Below are 24,221 nucleotides of genomic sequence, written 5' to 3' on the forward strand. Positions count from 1 at the left end.
TGAAGTGAAGCCACCAAAGTAGAGATTTCGAGCACACTTGCTATAGTATTACAGGAAGACAGAGGATTCCTGAGTAGTGACCACTGAATTGTTAATGTCTACTGCAATATCCTCATGTGGAAATGACCCATGGGCAGGAGAGTTATCATGGCCACCACTGAACCCAATGCCTTGAGAACTAAACTGGCTGGAGGCTGAGGTAAGGTTAGAATTTGTCTCATATGACTTCATAGATTCATTACCTTGTCTGTTGTCAGATGAGCACAGGATGTCCTTGTATGCAGACAAGCCCAAATGAAATCTATGATCTGAACTGGATCGAACTGGGATTTCTGCATGTAGATAGTTATCACTAAAGCTGGGGCTAGATGTAGTAAGTAGTGTCTGGGTTGAATGAGTGCATTCCTGGTTGGAGCAATCAGAAGCCAGTCATCCAGATATGGAAAAATCTGGTAACCCTGCAGTCTGAGATGCACTGCCACCACTGCAAAGTATTTGGTGAACACCCTGGGGGGCTGTGGTGAGACCAAACAGGAGTGACCTGAAATGGTAATGACTGGCTCCCAGGCTGAAACGTAGGAATTGCCTGGAGTGTCTGTCCATTTTTATATGGTAATACACGTCCTTCAGGTCCACACAGCACATCCATTCATCCGCCTTCAAGATAGGCAGGATGGACTGCATTGTGACCATCCTGAACTTCGTGTGCTTTAGTTGATTTATTCAGAGAGGTCAGATCCAGAATAGGTTTCAGGTCCACTGTGTTTTTGGGTACTAAAAAGAATCTGGGTAAAAGCCGATCTGACTTGATTGGGGGGGGGGGCCTCTTGGATGACACTTTTTTGCAAAAGCTTTCCTAGTTTGTAGGCCCTATCCTCCCTTAGATTGGGTGGAACATTGGGGAGGTAATGTTTTCTCTTGGAAATTTCCACAAAGTGAATGAAGTGTCCTCTGGATATGATCCTGAGTACCCATTTGTCACCTGTGATGGCCTCCCAGACTTCTGGGTGCAAGGAAAATTGCGCCCCTGTCTGCCCTCAGAGGATGACAGTCAGGCAACTGTTCAGAATCACTGGAAAGGCTTGTCCTGAGAGGTTTCCCACAAGCCCTGATTTTGTGGACCCCATCTGCCTCTTGGGCAGTGTCTTCCATTTTGATTATTCCCCTCTCTGTCCCAGGGGAAAATTCTCCCAGAGTGTGCTGAAAAGGACCCTGCGACTTCTGAAACCACATTTTCATACTCCCACACTGGTTCCTTGAGAAGGTCCTTTGTGGGGTAGAGAAATATATTCTGATGGCAGACAAGGTCTTTCCATCTTTCTCACTGAGGGAGAGAGTCTCACCAACAGTTGGTCCAAATAGGGTGGAGCCATCAAAGGGGGTATTAATACAGGCTTGTTTGAAAGGTTCTTCAAAATTGCACAGTTTCATCCAGGCATGACACCTCATGGCAATGCCCAAACCAGCAGCCCTTGAGGTACCCTCTGCAGCATGAGAAATGAACCACATGGACGCATTGGCTAGTGACTGTAGGGTGACCAATCTAGAGGAACAGGTTTTCTGATCCTCAGTGGACATGGACCCTGGGGCCAAGCTAGAAAGTTCCTTTCCCATGTCTCTTTGTAGCCTCATAAAGTGAGATAAATAGTTGTAATGCACTCAAGGCATAAACTCTTATCAGGTCTGTCCAAAGCCCAAGATTCCCTATTTGGGGGATGGACAGAGGAGGTCTCCTGGACCAGCTCCTTCTTGGTAACTGCCACAACAAGCATGGCATCTACAGAGATACCCTTGGTCCAAAACAACTTATCCATGGGGGCACTAAGAATCTTGTCTGCTCATTTTAGAATTGCTCTCCTGTATCCTGTTCCTTCCAAGACACCAGCTGGATCAGCAGGTTGGCTGGGGGGACATCCAGGTAGTAGATGGGCAGGACCCAAAAGCCTCCCACAACACCATTTCCTCTGGGGAAGGATTTTGGCCTGTCCAACCACCCCACTGGTGCAGGATCTCTAAAATGTCTCCAAAGGAGACATCATTGTGTGGGGACTTTGGGGATTCTTCTCCTTCCTTGAAATCTGTGTTTGTGGTAACTCATTCTATAGGCAAATCAGTGTGTTTCCTTTTACGCAGTCTCTTCTGGGGGACCCCTTCACTGGGATGCTCTAGGGAGGTATTGGAAGATGCCTGGTGTTCTGTCATGGGGAGAGTGTGGAGGCTTTGTGGGACCAGCTGTCCATGCAGCAGACTGGAGGCCTCAGGCACAAAACCAGAATGAGGAGGGGGAGGTACCACAGCAGAAAGTACCAAGGGTCTACCTGGCTGGGAGAGAACCCTCTCCACCACTTCAAAAGCTGAAGGGCTCCAAACCACCGAAAGCCACCAGAGCTGACACCTCTTGGAGAGCTTGAGACCCCTACTCAGAAGGGGGAGCCTTTGAAAGCCAAATTTCCAAGTGGGAGTGAGGGCTCCAAAAGCTTCGGAGTCGATGTCCTCCCCAGAACAGACTTCCACACTACAGCTACAAGATATGCTCTGAACAGAAACCAAAGGAATCCTAGCTAGTCGGGGAAATAATCAGAGGCAAAAAGGAAATCACTACCTGCTTCGACACCTCGGCACCAAGGACCAATGACACCAAAGATTTGGAAACTCAAGGGCGAATTGGAGAAGACCCAGTGGTCAGAAAGGTGAAACCCTCATGCATCCAAATGTGGATGGAGCAGACACAAGCCAAATCTGACTCTGAGCCTCGAGGAACTGCCTCATCAGTCTGCCGACATCCTTGGAGGATAGCCTCTGGGAAGACCTGGAAGAAGCTGGTGACGGAGGGCTCAAAGATCTCCTGGAGGAGCAAGATTGAGACTTAAAAACCAGCCCAGTTGGCACAGAATAAGAAGCCAAAACTGTCTGAGCCGATGAGGAGCTACTCGGGCCTGGGGCAACGGAGGATGACCAGAGGTGGGGGACAGAAACAAGCTCAAAGAAGACTGAGTCGGTTCAGACAATTTTGAAACCTTCTTAGAAGGCTCCAAGGAAGACCATGCAGGAGAGTGCTTTCTGCATTCCTGGTTCTCCTTAGGCCTCTTAGAAGGGGGTTGAGCCCCTGAAGTTGAAGGCACTCGAGGTGGTGGAAGGAGGAAGCAACCCTTTAAGAACCAACTTGCTCCTCCTATCTGCAAAAGCCAGGGGTGGAAGGCCTGACAAATAGAACAAGGGGCCTCAAAATGGATAGGCCCCAAGTAATAAGCACACTCCCTGTGGGCATCAGACAGGGGAATATTCTGCCCACAGGAAGTGCATTTTTTTTAAAACCTTGAGGTTTCTACGCAGACGTCACGGAAAAAGAGAGCGAAACTTCTTTCTTTTTTTTTTTTTTTTTTTTTTTAAAGGAAAGAAGAAAGAAAGAAAGAGGACTAGCCTCAAGGATATGCTATTAAGGAAAGGAAAGTAAAATAACCAGATAAGCCTGAAAGAGCAAGAGGGAGAACAACAATAAGGCATTTAGATGTAAAGAAAAGGAAAATTACTCACAAAAAGATGTAAAGGCTGTTGCAAATGGAGGAAGCTCAAGAGCCAGGCAAACCCGCTGCTGAAGCTAAGCGTAGCAAACAAGATCGGTGGTACACTGGGGGAGTGTGGCATTGTGGATATAGGGAGGAGCTCAAGTCAGGAAGTTCAAGCAGTAGAATAGCAGCCGATTGGTTTTGAGGATCAGAACAGAGACCCATAGGTTAATGAAAAGAAGAGGACAACATCGGATGAAGACTGTTTTCCATGAAAGGAATTTTAAATTAGTTTTCACTGAAGGTTCAAAGGGTTTCTGAGTTAGACCTTGTAGAAGAGCAACTGAGACTTTAGAAGAAAAATACCTTTCAGGAAAGCTTTGTATAAGTTAGACGAAGCCAGGGAAATGTTTCTGTTCCCTGTGTGAAAATTGGAAACTGCTGCAAGTTGAAGTTCAGTTGTAGGGAAACTTACAACTTCTTTATACAGAGTTGCCAAAAATTGAAGAATCACAAACTGGGGTAGAGAAAGGGTCAAGTTCATCATTCTAAGCCCAAAGGAAGAAACTTTTCTATTTGCTTTTGCACACTATTTTGGTAGATTCTTTTTGAGAAGCCAAAACAATGTCACATACAGGGGAAGAGAGCCTGGGTTGTCTAACCATTACTGGAAGTGGAGAAACCATGAGGTTAGTTTGATGTTGTAAATCAAACTTCAAAGAGTGTGCATGTCAGCTGCTTGTGCAGGGACATGAAGCACTGCTTGGACAGAGAAGGTGCTGGAGGGACTTGGCTTCACCACTCAGCTGAGATCTCAACTGTATAGCTGTGCCAATGGGGAGTCTTACTGGGGATCTGGAGAATGAGGGAGAAACCATCCCATGCCTGTGGTCTCTGTATGCTCTTAAGGGAAATTGCACTTGATGCAGAGAAAGTACAGTTGTGTACCTACCATAAATGTAGATGTTCGAGTGTATTCACTGTTGCAGTCATTACAATTGGGTTATCCTGCTGGCAGGCTACCCGCAGTCGGCCTGAGTTCCAAAGTCTAGGTCCGGCATCAGTTGCTGTCGCCTCCTCCCTGATGTCAGTGCACCAGGGGTATAAAAGATGCAGCCGACGCCATTTTCTTCAGTTTTTTGCCCCTGATGTCAGGTGCCCCTAAAATGGTAGGCTTACTAATAGCAAAAAGCATGTATAACCAAAAAGCAACTTTTCCTTCATCTATAAGCAAATACACCACATAGGTTGTATAGAATAGAGAAGTACAGATAAGTCCCAGCAAGGAAAAGTGGGATGGAGGGAGGGTAACCTGGACTGCAACAGTGAATACACTTGAACATCTACATTTATGGTAGGTACACAACTGTACTATGTTCATCATGTTTCACTGTTGCAGTCATTACAATTGGGTTGAATCCCAAAGCTATGGTTGGGAGGCTGGTGCTAAATAGGATTAGGAGAGGCTATCTGGCCCTGCAGAACTCCAGTGGCAAAGCCTGCCCTGGATTTAGAATAGAGAGGTAAGTGATAGTGCTTTGTAAAAGTATGCATTGAACTCCAAGCTGCAGCCTCTAAGATGTCTTTGGTTGGTACTCCTCTGAGGAAGGCTGCTGAAGTGGCTGCTGCTCTGGTGGAATGTGGCCTAATGCCCTTAGGCACTGATTTGCCACGCTGTGAATAGCAGAAATGAATGCAGTGGCCTATCCACTTTGAAATAGTCTGTTTTAAGATAGGCTTTCCTTGTGATCCTGCAGCATATGCTACTAGAAGTTGTTCAGTCTTTCTGAAAGCTTTGGTTCTGTCCAAGTAGAAGCGTAGCTGTCTGTGAATGTCCAAAGAATGCAGAAGTCTCTCACCCTTATTCTGTGGGTTTGGGTAAAAAGTTGGCAAGTGAATTGTTTGGTTAAGAGCCACATTGGTCACTACCTTAGGCATAAATGTAGGGTATGTCCTGAGAGAAACCCTGTCAGGATGGAAAATGATAAAAGGTTCCACAGCCATGAGTGCCTGTAACTCTGAGACTCATCTAGTGGAAGTTATTGCTAGGAGCAGAGCTGTTTTCCAGGATAAGAATTTTATATCAGCTGCAGAGGCTGGGTCAAAGGGAGGCAGTGTAAGTTTTTCCAAGACATAGTTGAGGTCCCATGTTGGGATTGGTGCTCTCCTTGGGGGGGGTCTTATGTTTTTGGCCCCTCTGAGGTACTGCCTTAGTAATGGATGAGAAAAAATAGGTGGTTCTGTATTGTAATGAGCTAAAATGGCAAAGGCATGAATTTTAATGGATGAAAAGGAAAGATCTTTATCCAGCATCTCAGTTAAGTATTGCAAAATCTGAGGAATATTTGGAACAATAGTGTCAATACCTAATGCCTGGTTCCAAGCACAGAATCTCTTCCATTTTTCTGCATAAGATGTTCTGGTGCTAGGCCTCTTGGCCTCCAAAATAACATCCATAACTGCTTTAGAAAGAGGTGTGTCTTAAATGGCTACATTATCTGCCATGCTGCCAGGTTTATGGTCCTGAGTTGGCTGTGCAGTATCTGACTGTCTTGTTGAGTCGATAAGTGAGGAATCTGAGGAAGTGTCCAAGCTGGGCATTGGGACAAGCTCTTTAGGATTGGGTACCAGTGCTGGCAGGGCCAGTCAGGGGCAATCAGAATCATTTTTGGTTTCTCTTGTCTGACCTTGAGGAGTACCTTGGGGAGGAGAGAGGAGGAAAGGCATATACTGTTAGGTTTTTCCAGCTGAAAGATAGAGCATCCACTTTCCATGCTTGCTAGTGATAAGTCCTTGTGCAGAATCTTTGTAGTTGGCAATTGTGAGGAGAGGCAAATAGGTCTATGTCCGGGCATCCCCAGTTCCTTGTTATCATGCTGAAGATTTGTGGATCCAATTTTCACTCATGAGGATCCATTAGGTTTCTGCTTAGTTCGTCTGCCAGAGTATTTATCCTTCCTGGCAGGAATTGTGCTTGCAGATTTACTTGGTAAGTCAATGCTGTGTCCGATAAGTTCATGGCTAGTCTGCAGAGGGGGTAGGAATGTGTGCCCCCTTGCTTGTTTATGTACCACATGACTGTGGTATTGTCGTCTTTATCAGTAGTTGTCCTGGATGAAGTAGATCCTTGAAGGCTGTCAGGGCATTTTGAACTGCTAGCATCTCTTTTTGATTGATATGAAGATGCATTTGACTTGCGGACCATGTGCCCTGAATACATCTTCCTGCCATACGGGCCCCCCAGGCATAATCTGATGCATCTGTTTTCAATGTTTGCCTGGCTGTGGATAAGGTGAATTGGCTGTCCCGTGTTGTGCTGACAGGCTTTTGCCCGCCATCGAAACTCCTGTTGCAGGCAGGGAATGAGTGTAATTATTGTTTCCAGGCTGTGGCAATGTTGAGTCCAAACACTTTTTTAGATACCATTGAAGTTTCCTCATATGTAGTCTTGCATATGGAATTAGCAGAATTCAGGATGCCATGAAGCCCAAAGCCTGCAGAATTTTTCTTGCAGATAACTGGGTCTTTGTTGCCAACATTTTGAAATAAGTAGTCAGTTGTCTGTGTTTGTCTGGCATGAGATAAGCCATCTGGGCAGTTGTATTTAAGCTCGCACCCAGGAACATCATCTCTTGAGAGGTACGAGTTTTGATTTCTTTTCATTTACTGTGTACCCTAGGCCTGCTAATAATGTTTTGATACATGCCAGATGCTGTAGTAGAGTGTCCTTTTTCTCTGCTTGAATAAGGCAGTCTTCCAAGTAAGGATATATTTGAATTCCTCTTTGTCTGCAAAAAGCAATTACTGGTGCCAGACACTTTGTGAAGACCCTGGGTGCAGTAGATAAGCCAAAGGGCAGTGCAGAGAATTGGTAATACATTGAGCCAGCTATAAATCTGAGGTATCTTCTGCATGATTGTCTGATTGGGACATGCAGGTATGCCTCTTTTAGGTCTAAAGTCACAAGCCAAGCCTTCTTGCCCAGCATAGGCAGAAGCTGCTGCAGAGTTAACATTTTGAATTTTGGAATGTCCAGGAATGTGTTAAGGATGGACAGGTCCAGTATTGGTCTCCAGGTTTTGTCCTTTCTGGGCAGCAAGAATAGCCTTGGGTAAAATCCTTGTCCCTGCTCTTGCTGTGGTACTTGCTGAATGGCCCTCATGTCCATGAGGGACGAAACTTGTTTTTGTGCCTCTGCCCATTGATTGCGTGGCAGGTCTGGCATACCGTTTGGCCTTGGCAGGGTGTGAAAATGGAAGTTGTAGCCATGGGATATGACATTTAAGACCCATTTGTCCTGGGTGATCATATGCCAATTTTGAGCAAAAAGTGCTAGTTTCCCCCCCAAAGGAGCTGATAAGTGCTTGGTACTGGCAGGGGAAAGTCATTGAGACTGTTTTCTGTATGGCTGTGATTTTTCTTCTCCAATTTTGGAGGTTGAAGCCCCCCATTGTTTAGGCCTGTATAAACCTTGGGGCTGTGATCTGCCTCTGGGGCATCTGTATCTACCTCTTTGTGGCCTGTCTGACACTGGAAAGGACCAATTCTTTGCAGGCCAGTTCCTGCTAAATCTGGGAGGCTGTACCTGTAAGAAATCCTTGACTGTTTGCATAGATTTAGCTTTGTCCTCCATTTTCTTCAACACCTCTTCTGCTTTAACACCAAACAAGGTATCATGTTGTAATGGAGCATCTAACAATTTTGCTTTAACATGATCGGGCAGATTCTGTTCTTTTAACCAAGCATGTCTCCTAATGACAGAACCTGTAACAGCGGCCCTACAAGAGGCCTCTAGAGAATCAAAACCACATTGCAAAGTATGCTTTCCTACTTGTTCAGCTGCATGCAATAAATGCTGCATTTCTTTGTTTTCTGCACATACAGAATTTGTCAACATTTTTTGTTTAAGCAGTGACATCAGATATTGCTGATATTTAAGCATATGAAACTGACAATTTAAAGCTTTTACAGCCAAGGTAGCAGAAGTATAAATCTTTTTCCCCCATCTATCCAGGGCCCTTGAATCCCTATCAGAGGGTATAAGGTTTTTTGCAGTGGACGCCTTGACTGCTTTGAGACCCTGAGAGATTGTTTCTGGGTCTGCAGCAGGGTTTTTGTAAATAAATTTATGTGAATCAGGAACCCTATAGTATCTGTCTGGCTTAACAGGAACTGATGGCAAAGAGTCAGGGGACAGTCCGGACTCTGAAAATACATCATCTACAATGTCTAAAACAGGAGGAATAGCAAGGAACCTGTGTTGAGGCAATAAAAGGAAGTCTCTGAGCCTTTTCTTGGATTCTGAGTAATCTTGGCTCACCCAGTGGAAATGCTCCCTCATAGTATGCAGGGTTTCCCCAAAAGAATAATCCTCAGGAGAGGAGGCTGAAAGGATAGATTCTTCAGCATCAGAATCCTCATAGGGAGGAAGAGAATATTCCTGGTCAGAAGAGGAATCAGAGGAAATGGAAACCTGATCTGAAGATGCATAATCTATCTGTTGCCTAGGCCTCTTATCAGGTGGGGGATGGGAACCCCTGATCAAAGTAATTATGTCTTCGGCCATTTTAAGCATCTGTTTTTTAGGCATGGAGGCCTGTCCAGGAGAATGCTGTACTTGTTTCTTTGTCTTTAGAGCTGCTTTACACTTTGCCTTTGAAGCTGAAGTTGGTTTTACATATAACTGTGTAGGCCTGAAAACACCCTCAGAAACCAATGTCTGCTCAGCGGCTCCAGACCCATCTGAGGGAATAGTTTCCGAGTGTCCAATACCTTGAGTTTCCAGCGGCCTATTTGGCTCCACATGGGAGTCGGAAGCGGCCTGTGGCTCTGAGGTAGCGGGCGTCAGGGTCTGCGAAAGCGCCTCACTGAGAGCCGGCAAACCGGCGACAGGCCTAGCGGAAGCCTCATCATCGGTTTTGGACCTCGGATGCCTGTCCTTTTCTTTGCGCTTTTTATAAACTCCGGTAGTCGGTTGCTCTGACGGCATTATATAGTTAAATTTTCTGCCAAAATAATGAAATGCAAAATCGTACCAACGCTTAATAGTGCATTGGTTAAATCTAGCATAAAACCGACAACTAGCAACATCGTAGTCAGGGCCTAGGCAAGGAATACAGTAAGAATGAAAATCCTTATGAGGTATGACGTCAGGGAGAAGGCGACAGCAACTGACGTTGGACCTAGACTTTGGAACTCAGGTCGACTGCGGGTAGCCGCCAGCAGGATAACCCAATTGTAATGACTGCAACAGTGAAACACGATGAACATCTGCATCTGGAAATACTGTGTGTGTACCTTGTCATCCACTCAGTGTATGTCCCCCACTGTTGCCAGTGGTGAGGATTGAGACTCCTTGATTACTGGTCCAGTGGTGGGTCATCACAGTAATTCACTGAACATGAAACACAGATGGAACTTACAGAGGTACTCCAAGAAACCAGTGGCTCAAAGCAAAGTTGGATCTCAACAGAAGGAAAAGTAACTCCTCTGGATCATATTATACTAAACAAAACCACACTCTGGGAAATGGCTAAAGTGACTGAAAAACAAAATTATATCAGTAATGACCACCAATGGGGGGCACAATCAATTAAAATGTAAGAAATGTGTAGAGTAATTCTAATACATTAGTATAGAACAAAAATAATGTATGATAAACATATACACTTTACATTTCAGAGTTAAGTTTTCCATTAATCATTTCTGGTTAATATCTCATTTTATCCCTTCACTTCTTAATAAAGGTGCTTCCCACACAGGAAGAGTATTGTATGTATACGAATGAAAGCATTAACTTGTGATATTTTAAAACAGTTTGTGGATGTTAAGTCGTATTTTCTTTTGAAGTGTGTGATCTGTTTTGATGTTTTTAACTCTGCTTCAGCTTTTTCTTGAGAAGAATCATTTTTCCAAATGCAGGGTGGTGGGAGGTATCTTTCCATATCTATTATGCAATCTCAGTGAAGTTCTGAAGTAATTGTCATTCACTTCAATAAAGACAGCAATGCATCAGATTTCATCATATTCTGATTTTTTTTAAATGGAGCACATTTTTAGCAATTCTGTCCTTCCAACAAATCCATTTCATCATCTGAGCTAAAGTAAATTTAGAACAAACTCAGATCAATCGTAAGAAAAAAGATCTTGGTGGAGAACACCTTGCAAAACATGAAAAGGATGCAGCAATGTAATGAAAATCATTTCATTTGATGCTGCGTAACTATGCAATATCATTTTCTAATTTCTGTGCAAGTATCATTCAAAACTTCTTAGTGCATCCTGCTACCTGCTGGTTAGACAACAGTTGAATGCATTTTGGCTGATATTACTATCTGAAACTATGCATTCAATCTAATGATTTAAAAGTGGAGCTCTGGAAGATTACTAAACATTTCTCTCAATGCCGATTTTGATACAGAAGGACAAGTTTGAGACATCTGACATCCTACTTCCCCTGCATAAACAAATGACCCTCTTGTGAAGCACCCACCTGATCTGTTCATCCCATCAAGTCAACACTTTTCCTCCACACAAAGCTACTGCCATAAACATGGTCAGTGTGCACAAGGCATGTCCTTCCTCTTGGCATAATTTTGAAGGACAGCAAAAACTGGCAGCGTTTTACAGAAAGTCAGACTGATCCACATTTCAGTAAGTTGGAAAATGCACAACACAACAAAAGCACCATTTTAAGTAAGACTTGATCTTCAGTTCATTTTTAGCCTAAGGTACAGATGCACAATTCAGAAAGGTTAAACAAAGAAGCCTTTGCAATATGAATAATAAACAGGGGAGACTTTCAAACATCTATTTAAGAAACATTAAAGAGAAAATTAGTGTTCTCTATCTGATTGTTGCACATATGGAAACAACAGCTTCCGCAACACTTGGCTTTACTCTAAGAAGCCATAGAAAGCCTGAGCACAATTTAGCTGTACAAAAAGAAAATATTAAATAAAATAAATCAAGATTTAGCCTGTTTTAAGCTGTTCTTACTTTTCTTACCTACTGAGTGCACTTCTAACTTTATAAAGCTGATATAAACTGATAATCCAAGGAAAAGCTGGCTTTGAGTAAAGCAAACTCCACTAAAGCAATGTTACTCCACAAGCCACCACAAAATAAAAAAATAAAAATAAATTCAGCTATGCCATGTCTTCAGCTGAACTGTGGAGCAAAAGGTTATCCAGAAACTGCAGTGAAGTCAAGTAAAGTTACATGGCTAGCCTCAATGAGTTTCTGATCCCAGACTGTTTAACATTCCCCTGTCAATTATTAACTGACAACATCAACCCAGCAAAATGGTTGTATTTTCAAAGACTTAACTCCAGCGCTTCCACAGTCAAGTACAAAAGAATATAGTCTGATGGATACGACACAGGATAAAATCTCAGTTCCAAAAAAAAAAAAAAACGACTGCAGAATGCTCTTGCTTCTTATTTTCCCAGAATGCACATGTCACTACATGGCTGTGTTCAATATAATGCATCTGGAGGGTTGTTGAGACAACAGAATGCTGAAGAGCATTACGTGCCAATATCAGCATTTCATCCCTTAAAAATGCATAGAAATGTGATTAGAGAAATCTAGATGCTGCAAAGCCAGTGTGAGTAGTGCTTTAAGTATAGCAACACTGCAGTACAGTAGACCCTAACACAATTATTGTTCCACACAGTGATGCTACAACCAAATCAGGGCAGTACAGGGATCCCACCAATGGAAAACCCACAGTACTAGATATCTTGTTACTTATTATACAGAAAATACTTCTGCTGTACTGTCGTGGCACATACAAAAAACCTTAATGTGCAGAACCCAGCCATAAACAGTGGAGCAGGGAAATCCCATGCTGCACTGCTATCTCTATGTAATAAACCAGCTATCAATAGTGGCATATCCACTGCTGACAGCTGCTATGGCCAGATGTCTGTGCTGACAGTAGTCACTGTGCCACACTGCTGGTCCCATAACACATGGGGGGATGCAACTTGTCAGAATGGACGTACAGTGCCTTCTCCCTAAATTCAGGTGAACCAGCATGGTCATACCCTTTTCACTAGCCTAGTGAGAACAGCACAGTCCTATTCCCGAGATGAAGCTTCCCAGCACAGGACATATTTCCACTGGGCCTCTACCACCTGTTCTTTGCTGATGCAGGCAAACATTTTACAACTGACCTTTTCAGGACAGTTATTTACACTGGCCCCCATAATAAAGTCTGATATGCAGACAAATATTACCACTGTTTAGTAGCCATTACATTACTTTCCCCAACAACTGCTAGTAATTTAATACAAAAATAACCCATTCTCAGAAACTCACAGTAAGTACTCTGAATACAATTAAAGAAAAGAAACAAAAATATTTATTAACATTTCTCAGTGTTACCAGAGTCTGGCTCAATCTATAGTATGACAAAGAAAAAATGCCACTGCACTGGAAATTGTCATACAATATTATTTAACCTGTTTGAAGAAAACAAAAAAAATGTATATAAAGGACAACTCCCATATTTGCACTTTAAAGCATAAACTAGCAGAGGACAAAAACACAATCTAGTGTATACATAAGGGTGACATGCAATTCAGTTCATCAACAATTGTGCAGTGGAGGGCTGTGTATACACTATTGACATTTGGATGAGTCTCATCTATATAAGAAGCATTAATAAATCCCCTGCATACCAAAATAAGTATGGTTATTCTTTTCTTAACACACCACTTTGGGCAATGTTTATGAATATCCTGGCATGAGGATTCTCATTCAGCAACTTCTCACATATGTGTTTAGGAAATGGCAGGAGGTTTTGAGTGGAGTACAAGTCTGTGTTATTTCATTTGCAATATGTGTACTTGGTAAATGTCAACTAGCTTTTAAAGTAAGTCCTGGATGATGGGTACCTAGGCACAAAGGATCACACTGCTGCAAATGAGTGAGCATCCATGATGACACTGTATAGGTTATCTATCTCAAAAATGTATGGGTGATAATGATTGGATTGATTTCACACTTTATGGCCATTTTAATATCGATCAGTGTGTGATTTCTATCAAAATGTGAAAAATAAATTCCCTATTAACTTGCTTGCACTTTTGCAATTCCTGTTTCTTTTTTTACATTGCACTTTTTTTAATTATGTTTTAGCCTGTAGCCATGGTCATGAGTTCAAGTGGTTCACACTGGATCGATCCACCTATTTACTTAAAAATGTTAAATAATAAATATGTGCAGGTATTTGCCCCTCCCCAAGTCTAATGCCATCAACCCCTTGGCAGGGATGAGGTTGTACATTGTTATCCTGCTGCATGTTCAGCTCTCGTGTTCCTGCTGTGAGTTCAGCTCTCATTGAGATATTTACCTGTCCTTCCTTCATTCAGACAAGGAACTGAAAGCTGTTTTATCACAGTAAACTACTAAAGCTAAGGTGCATTTGGAAGGCACAATGTTAAGTTTGAGGTACTAGTAAACGGCAAACCTCAGTATGTAGTGATCAAGATCTACAATACATATACAATGAGTTACAAAGGCAGGATGTGAAGAGAATGTACACTGCTAGCCACATTTTGTTGAGTGTCCTTTAGTGCTTTAATAAACATTAAAAAAGTACTAGTCCAGCCAACTGTCTTATATACTACCATAGCAAAAATGTACCTGTACCAAAAATGGATTCTCAGATATTTGTCATAATTTTTCTACAACAATCAGATCCCTGCTTCCGTATGCATTCTGACCATCTGTGACACTAAAAACTGAACAGTACAACAGCACACAACACTGACAATGGTGTCATTTTTGTTTACTGAAAGTTACCGTAGGCCATTATTAACCATGGACCAAGAATAGTGACAGCATTCTCGTGTAAGGTGACATTTTGGTTTGTAGTGGAAACGAGACAAGTACTTTGTGTTGTCCTTTGCTGTCTATTGACCATCACACCACTGGCATGGGGATTTTGGCACTATTGGTTTTAGCCATTGTTGAGCTGTGTACTTTTTGCTGATACTAAGAAATTGTGACTGCTAACATGCCAATTATCACATACACCCAATATAAACTTCTTTACAAACAACTTCTTACTTGCTGTTACCTGACCTTACAAAATTAAGACACTTAACCTAAATCATAAATAGCACCACCCTTCGCAGATTCACAGAATAAAGAATAAAAAACATGGCATTAACATTTTGCCCTCCCCATGACTAAGCTCCCTCTTTCAAATACTTTATGCATTGTCCTTATGTCCCCATATTAGCTTGGTACAACATAAACATTTGGAGTCAAAAGCACATCAAAATAATTCAGTTATTGTTAAACTACCTTACTGCCATACAGCAAATAAGGTATAATAATGTTGTATGGTTTGTGTGAAAAAATGATGTGGTGATTACTGAACAGTCTAGCTACAGTCAAATATCTCATCCCCCAACATACACTCTCAACCTTCTCGTGACAGACTCCAGGGGTTGTGTGCAATGCTCATTTGAAAACGATGTGTGATTGCTGCAAGCCACATTATAGGTGACAGGAGGTTCTGCCAAGTTGTGTGTAGGTGTAGACATTACAAAGGAGCCTGAAAGATGCACTCAATTGTTGCTGTCAGGAGTACAGTAGTGATGCAACTCAACTATTCATAGCACACATCTTTTTCTTAAAATAATCTCACTTAGCATGTGAGATTTTCTCTACACTTCTATTAAAAAGAAGTTTGTCTGTAATATAATGTAATCTGGTTTATGGAAAACAACAACATGGGATAACGCATTTAACCTGCAGTTGAGTTTCTACTTGCTACGATATTTACATTTGGTTAGTTTAGGCTAGAAGTCTAGACCAGTGGTCGAATTTTTGAAAACTGTCCAGCTTAATCCTACTTCCCCTGACTCCTTTGTTCATGAAATAACAACTGTTTTTGTAAAGTTCCTCACATTACATATGCCATTTTCACCTTCCTGCAACTTTCTATTTCACAGCATTTCTGGTTTCTCTCTTAAGTAACATAATTCTTTCTATCCTGGGGGGACAAAAAACAAAAACAATGCTTTCTTTCACTATATTTACTAACTGTCTTATGAAAAAAGGATAATTTCTTTCAGTTTAAGAGCACTCTGGAGAAGATTAGGCCTAGTTCGAGAAATACTGCTAGCTAGACAGCAGGATATGGAATATCTAGCCAGGTTAAGGTGCTCAGTTTTTCCCTCATCCTTCACTACATTTTAGGATTATAACATATCTAACTGGAATCTGCAGGAACAGGCATACAGAAAGATAATTTTTCTCAAATGAGGGTCACTCAGCATTAGTATTACAGCTAAGTATAGTGCATAAAGTACTGCATTTAGGTGCCATAAGCCATAAACCCTTCAAAATGCCAGAGTGGACTTAGATCCTACAGTCTTCTGTCACAGATGTGGATGAAATAAATGTACAAAATGGAGCAACCACTGTTGACCAAAACCACTAGTACAAAACACTCACTGTCAGCATTCGGGAAATCTCAAAAAGATCTTCTTGTGTAGTCGAACACAAATAGCAGCAACCAAAGAATTCAGCAATAAAATCCACTTTAATAGTAAAACTGGAAAACCATCAGATTGAGCACTTTCATCCCCTGACCGAGTAAATGTATGCAAAATAAATGAAACAAACTTACACAAATCTTTCCTGGTCTACTGAAATATAGCATGGCAAGATCTAACACAAACTAGGAACGGTTCTAAGTTGGTAAAATAATGTATAATTAGACACCACAAAAAGAATAAAACATTTACTGATGAAAACAATAGAACAGTAGCAATAGTAGTAACTAGTGCCTCGGTACTACCTCTTTAATTAAACAGATAAAAAGTTATGCAACTTAACCAAGTATGTATTTTGTCTGACAATAATTGCCCCATATCAAACAATGAAAAGCAGTACAAGAACACCATTTCTGCTGTACAAGAAGAACAAAAATGGAGTTTCTACATAGTCTTGCCCACTACTGAAAATGGTCACAAGATCTTGATGCAGTGAACATATACTTGACTACACTGAAAATCTCATATGCTTGACTCTCCAGGCATATGTCATTTACCAGTGACCATCAAAGGCTAACATCATTAAAGGAAAACTCCAGTCTGAAACTTAAAAAGAATATACATTTTTTCATCATATCGTGATATTCTTTAAAACATCAATTCATCAGAATCACTAGCCTTACGAATTGCCATACTGATATAATTTTATCTTTATCTCTTCTGACTTCTTGAATGCATTTTATCATGATAACATGACAAACTAGATAACATCATTTTTACTCAACATTCACATACAGTGTTGGTTTTGAGAGTCACTATTTTCTTAGACTGCTTTTGAACACATTGTCAGCATTTAATTTTTGCAGAATTGCTATGATTTGCATGTGAGCAAATAAAAAGGTTTTTTTATTCTGCATATAAATCTTTGCAATGCAAAGGAGGTAGATAGAGTCTTGCTAAGTATTCAATGTTGTCATTTCCCTCCCCTCCCCATCCCCTTGTTTAGGTGGTAAAGTTGCCAGCAAGTCTACAAGCAATATTCCTCCATCTGTGACTAAAGCTTATCTCTTCAAAGAGGTAGCAAGACACATGAAAGCCTACTGCATCATTCTGATTTGGCAATTACATGAATAAAAACAGCACTTCTGTGGTCAAAAAATGAAAACACTTCACCAGATTGCTTTATATGTACTGCTGCAATATATCTCATCCCAGTTCTTTATAAAAAGATTTCTCCACACTTTTTATAACACTTCACTGACTTCATCAAGGCACTCTAAGGATGTAAAATTGTGACTGGTTATCAAGTAAAACAACTACAAAATACACCATATCTTGCCTGTCATGAAGGGTGAGACCATTTGCTTTATGAAACAATTTGAGATTTAAACAAGAAAAAAATGGTGGGACTTTCATGATCTCTGTCAGAAGAAAAATATCTGAGGAAACTGAAAGGTACTGAAGAGTTTATAGATACTAAACTAAGTGTAGGGGCTATTGTAGATAGACAAATAACACTGATAAGGTAAACAACATTTGAGGGTGTTTTTTTTTTTCTTAAAAGAGAATGTTTGTTAAAAAGAGGAATATAGAAACAGTCACGTCTTATAGGAGCAGGTGTTCCACCTTTCACAGTTAATAGTTCTTAGAGATATTAATATAAACTGGCTATGAAATGGTAAAAAGTCAACAAGTGGCTCACCTATACCTTACTCAAGTAATAGAAGAACCAGCCAGACCCCGCACCTGGGCATCATTCCATGTTTGACGTTATCATTATGAACACTCCTCACAAATGTGAGGGCCTAACATTTTTATCAATCACTGCTAGTGATTATTGCCACATGCTAGCTTCATGTTCACAAAAAGATGAGTCTGTACCTCTCTTTAGTGAAAGCAAGCATACTCCTGATATTCAAACATCCATACTTGAACATGAATTGAAATTAATCTGGCTTTTCTCTCATAACCAGTGACATAAGCCTCATTACTGTCTTGTCCATTTTGTATAATGTTTGTCTGAAATGTAGGACAGAGTCTGTCCCATTATTAAATTAAAATAAGAAGCAATAAAAAAAAAAAATACTGTCTTACACCTCAACTTAAAAAATAACTTAGATATAGAATAGTATAACGTTTGCCTGCAGCTAACAACAAAACCAAAACTGAACACATCATGGTCTTAAAAAAAGACCTAAACATTTATATACATTCACAAAAGATGTAGTTTTCCCCAAAACAGGCCACTCGAATTCTATTTCCATACAAATGGCAGCAGATGTTTGCATCCATTTCCCTGCTCTTCTTCTCAGCCTGTACAGAAAATATACTCTTGTGTCAAACTTCACATTTCTCAGCTCTTTGATACTCTGCTTCTCCTTTTAACTATTAAAAGTATCAGTTGAAAAACTGCTTGATAATCTAGCCTCATTACTGCTCTGTTAATGACTGCATAGTCCATCTATCTTAAAAATAGGCATCTCTTTTCTTGCTTAGCACACAACCCACATTTTTTTAACCATTCGCTAAAAACAGTCTTAGATACATTTAGTTTTAAGTACACCTTAATAAAATAACTTCCCAAAAATTCTGTTCCATCCTCAGCTTTAGATTTTAGATCTATTTCTGGTACTCCTGAGAAGGCTATACTGAGGCGCCAGTGAGAGAATGGAAATGCATTTAGTTGTTTTAACAAAACTCCAGTTGCCTTTAAATGTTTGGTGTAGCTTTTAGGTTAGCTATTTCCACTATTGTTAATTTGCCCAGACACTGTTACCAAAATTATTTATAATCAAATGAATCACAGGTATGGTCTATTTTCAATAAAGCATCATGTTTTTCAAAACGTGTAAAAGTACAACTACAGCAGTTTTGACCTCTGCAAGTACTATGTTGGCAAACAAGGGACAAGACAATATTAAAGGCTTTTTATTAACTGATTTAAAAAATATCTTTGGAAAAAAGATCACAATCGTATCAACTAAACGTTGAAAAAAGATCACAATCGTATCAACTAAACGTTGAAAAAAGATCACAATCATATCAACTAAACATTGAAAAAATATCACAATCTTAGCAACTAAATTAAGCTACAGATTTTCAGGTGAAGAACTAACAGAGCTTTCCAAACTGCTTCAGGTAACCAAATATCTCAAAATTACTCCTTCCATAGTTGGGGTACCACATGGTGCAGCATTTCTCAACTTATTCCCTGAGCCCAGATAAAAGCATTGTTAAATGCATTATTTAGGTGGGTAACACTGTTTTATATTGGACTGTAACAATTCACACAATTTGAACTTATTAGCAAGCAGACTGTACAAAAGTAATCTCTCAATAATTTTTTTTGAAAACTACTCCCATGCTGCATTGGATTCTTCAAAGTCTTAATAAAATTTCTGATTGCATTGTTAAAGAAGTTGTTGAAAATTCACTTCCAGCTGTTACTAGGGAAAACATTTAGATCTTTTGGACTGATCACACTTTTGACTTCAGTTTTCATGCAGAAACAATACCTGACAAAGCATTACTTACAAGCTTGCAAACTTATTTTCTCCAACGATAAAGGACATCAATTCCAAACAATGTTATTTTGTGATTAAAATATCCACTCCCTGCTTTAATTTTTTATTCTGCACAAAATACTATCTCAGTACAAACAAATACTAACCATTAGACTGTCGAATAGTCATTGATCACCTTTAGCAGGTAAGATAATTAAGAGTTCAGCATACCTTTTTCAAAGTCAAGAAATCTTATTGCTAAACCAGCCCTCCATTCATTTTATCAAACGTTGAAAAGCTTTTTCACAACTAAAGTCCTGCTAGGTGGATCCAGTTGCTTAATGAACTGAGAAGTATTGCCACTATGGAATGGTTCAAAGAAGAAATGTTAAGGATCAAAGGGATCTGCAAATGAAAGTTTTTCACACCGTCCCCACCAAAATAAGCTGGTCAGCCTCCTCCTGAATAATGTACCTATTTACGTGGACAACCAGGAGCAGGATTTGTCAGAAAAGGCCATTTTTAAGCATCCATTGGGATGCTTTGCCTTTTTTTCTTACAAGCTATGCTCATGCAGTCAACAAAGCACTGGAAAAGGATGTGCAATGGTTTGATTGCAGAGGCAATCCCTTTACTTTCACAAGGGGTGCTCTCTCCATGCAGCCCTGTCTCTCATACGGTGGTTTCCTCAGTTTCCAACAGGGAAATTACATTGACTCAGTGTGCCCTTGAATGGGTATAACTCTCAGCCCTTAGGAGAGGTGAACAGACCACGCCCATTCTCATCTCTTCCATGTCTGCTTCATTCAGTGCCAAAGCTGCTAATCAAACCGTGGTCACATTCAGGTCTCTATCTCTTGGTACCATGGAACCAGGCTACAAATGCAACTGTTTTAATAAAGTAGGATGTATTTTATAAATGCATGGTGTTCAGTACAGTTGCCACATATTCTGCTACCTATCAGAAAAAACAACCACTGCTTATGATGATGGGCAAATATTATTATGCATTAGTACGATCCAGTTATCACACCCTGCTTGTATCAAGAGATTGGAGAACCTATTAACCACTTTCTGTATGTGGCACAGCTTATGCTGGTAGACAGCATGCCTGAATGTGATATAAGCCTTATAATTTGCAGAATGCACAATTCATTAGATGGATATGGCAAGGTAACTAGGGTTCCAGTAACCATGTTAAAGCCTTAACAGCCACCATGAAGAAATACAATTTTATCACGTGGATGCACTAAAGTGCTGTGATTTCTTAAAGTAATTAAATGGTATACATCAGACACAAGCTTATGTGTATAATGCACTGGGTTCTCTAATGTTAGTTTACTTGTGGTAATGAGGAAATGGAAAAACTATAAGGAGAAATGCTTCCATCAGGCATAATTGCAGATAAAGTACTGTGCCTTTTTGTTACTCTCCAGAAAGTAACATGCACACACTGCTTCCATCAGGCATAACTGCAGATAAAGTACTGTGCCTTTTTGTTACTCTCCAGAAAGTAACATGCACACACTGCTTCCATCAGGCATAACTGCAGATAAAGTACTGTGCCTTTTTGTTACTCTCCAGAAAGTAACATGCACACACTGCTTCCATCAGGCATAATTGCAGATAAAGTACTGTGCCTTTTTGTTACTCTCCAGAAAGTAACATGCACACACTGCTTCCATCAGGCATAACTGCAGATAAAGTACTGTGCCTTTTTGTTACTCTCCAGAAAGTAACATGCACACACTGCTTCCATCAGGCATAACTGCAGATAAAGTACTGTGCCTTTTTGTTACTCTCCAGAAAGTAACATGCGCACACTGCTCAAAAAACCTTATAAAATAGCTCTTTACTACGGCACTCAATGCATGCAAATCAGATGAGCATAAAGTATTAACAGAAATACAATTTCTAATTGCAGTAGTCAGCAGCAGTACACAGGACAGCAACACAATTCTTACATTCTTTTCCTTACTGTGTCTTAGTTCCTGGGTAGCTCCTTAACTGCAGAGTACTAAATCAAGGATTGTATTAGTTCTCATGAGACTGAATTAGAATCGGTCCAAAATCAGCTACTCCCAGATGACTTCAGTTGGAAATAATCTCTAAACTGTGAAGAAAACATACAAACATGAATTAATATTTCAGAGTGACTCCCACAAGAATTCCTAGTACAAATCTCAAATGTTATTCTGTAATCTGCACATTGCATAGAACAGTTATAATCTCTCAAGTTGACTAATGTCTTCCATCTATCACTAACAAGCCTATTGAAAGAATTATTTTCTAAGCATTACATACACATCATTTTTAATCACCTGGGTCCTGCTGAATGGCTGCCCAGCATTTGCCCCACTGACACATTTTTTCCTGTTTTGAGATGACAGTCACTTATTTACCTGCAGGCTCTCACCATACAGCTCAGTTGTTCTCTAACTTGAGGGTCTAATCAACCCATTTATTCCCCAGAGAAGAGAGACAGAGTGTTAAATGGTAGGTAGTGGGCTAACCAGTAGGCTACCCCCTGGAGCTCCTATTGCCCACCCCAAGGTAGCTCACCTGGTGTCCACTAATGTTACTTACCTATGAAAAGTATGTGTGCCTGCACACATACACTCACACACACACATCTAACTTATCAAACACCAGGCCGTCTGAGTCACAGTCAAGAGATTCATCTCTCTGCACCATGCAAGCCACTCTGGTGAGGCCTTTTTAAGAAAAGAAACTCATGAGTCTGAAGTCTAAATGACATTACCCTTTTCCTGTGCTTTTACCACCTCTCCCAACACAAACACTCACAGTAAAATTCTGAACATGCTTATAACAAACCATTATTGAAAACCTAGGTGACAGGGAGCAAGAGCTTAACACATTTCACATTTGTATTAGAGCAATAGCACCTGGCATTTTTACGTTGTCCAAAATGAAATCTTCCAAGCTTCAATTAAAAATACTTAATTCTCCCAATGTTATAATGCCACAAGTAATACAGGCTCATGCTTGTGTGGTTTTTAAAGTGCTACTGTTGAATTTTCTTCATATCTAGCAAGCCTGATAACATCGGATAAGACAGACTACCTACTCCACACTGGTGATCTGGTTGGGAGAACTAGTGGAAGCCCCAGGGGGGCAAAGTGGTGAGAATTACTATGATTAGATCTTGGGAGGAAGGTGACAATTATCACCCCGCCTCCTGACATAGGCTAGGGAAAGCTGTGGGCTGTTGAGCACCCAAGTCACCACTGCAGACATCACTGGCATGTTGCAGGATAATGCAGGATAGCCCATTCTGTAAACAGCTTCTCATCAGACCTAGGTATTATAGCAGCTAACCTTCCAGCTCTTTCTGCTAGAGGCAAAATAAAGAGATTATTAGAAGTTGCTACATGAGGATCAGGTCTGAAGTTAGTAGAAATGGGAAAATTAATGAAAACATAAAAATCACACACACTGAACTTTTAAAACTTATGCAGCACTTTCGTAGACCGACTGTAGAATTACGCACAACAGCTGTGCAAACACGCTGTCATCATTCTTGAGATAAGATCCTACAGAAGGCATGCCAAAAACATGGGTTCAGAATACTGAAAACTGGCAAGACTAAACACAAATAGAACCAAAGAATTTATTTTTCAAAGTTTTCTAAAAAAATACCATAAAATTGTATAATTTAACTGTCCAAATATTGAAAAAATTGGAGGTTTTGTGGAATTTGGCATTTTAGACCAAAATACAGACTGACTACGATTAGTGACTAGCAGTACTGCCTGATATGTACCTCATATTTCAATATTTAAACACCACATAAATACAAAAACAAATAAATACATAACTATAACCCAAGCTACAGTATGGGGGTCCTTTGTTCCTCATACAACCCCTTAATTATACATAAAAACTCCATGGTCACACAACTGTGACTTTGGTAAACATCAACTGTTGTAGACAACACATAACTGAATTGCAACACTTGACAAATAGTGAAAATTTCTGCAAGCTGACCTACCTGTCAACAAGCTAATTCAAATAAATAATTGGTTACTATTATACATAGCATGGGTTTGGAGTTTATTCTAAGCTTTGAATTGGAAATCAGTTGAGAAACTAAGTCACATCACACTTCTAATAAGCACATACAGGAAATTAGAATTTGTACCAGGTATACATGTAATGCTACCCATCCAGCCATTGGGATTCACTTTAAAGGGTTTCTGGGAGGAAATCTGCCTGATATGAAAAGAGACTCTATTAAAAAAATGTGGGTTGCACTGCATGAGAATTCTATCACACCAGCAGGTATCAGCAATCTTACAGTGGAGATCTATGTCCTTGGGACAAGAATTAATGGAGCGGTTTGATCCAAGATTGTGAAATAAGGAAAAACATAAGGGATTTTTGATAGTGTACAATGCTTTGGAAAGGCAGTCTCTCAGGGTCTTGTAAAAAGCTAAGAAGGGAGACAGAGATTTCAGACCATCAGGGTAGCTTAAGTGGCTTAAAACAGAGAAGATGTTTCTTAGTAATTGTTAGGGCCTTGCAAGTTGTACAATATACTTAAATTGGTATATTCTGAAGAGGGAACACTGCATTCAATAATGGGTCTGATGAAAGAGGAGAAAAAGGTTCAAGGACATCCTTGGTCCTAGAAGAGATGCTACAACAGACAAGCTGTACAAAGCAGAAGGACA

At 40.4% G+C, this 24,221-nt stretch overlaps 1 protein-coding gene across 19 annotated transcripts in view; it reads right to left on the reverse strand.

Annotated features, from left to right (window-relative positions):
• PLEKHA6 (pleckstrin homology domain containing A6) overlaps positions 1–24,221 on the reverse strand; it is a 1,822,600-nt gene that overhangs the window by 881,368 nt on the left and 917,011 nt on the right. For 18 of the 19 annotated variants that reach the window (XM_044076969.1, XM_044076965.1, XM_044076964.1 and 15 more), the window contains one exon: positions 21,492–21,640. The gene's annotated coding sequence lies outside the window, so the exon portion shown is untranslated. The remainder of the gene's footprint in view (positions 1–21,491; positions 21,641–24,221) is intronic. The other variant, XM_044076966.1, reaches the window with a different exon arrangement.

Source organism: Protopterus annectens, chromosome 7.part0, assembly GCF_019279795.1.
Source record: "Protopterus annectens isolate FY-2018-M chromosome 7.part0, PAN1.0, whole genome shotgun sequence".
NCBI classification, from domain to species: Eukaryota; Metazoa; Chordata; order Ceratodontiformes; family Protopteridae; genus Protopterus; species Protopterus annectens.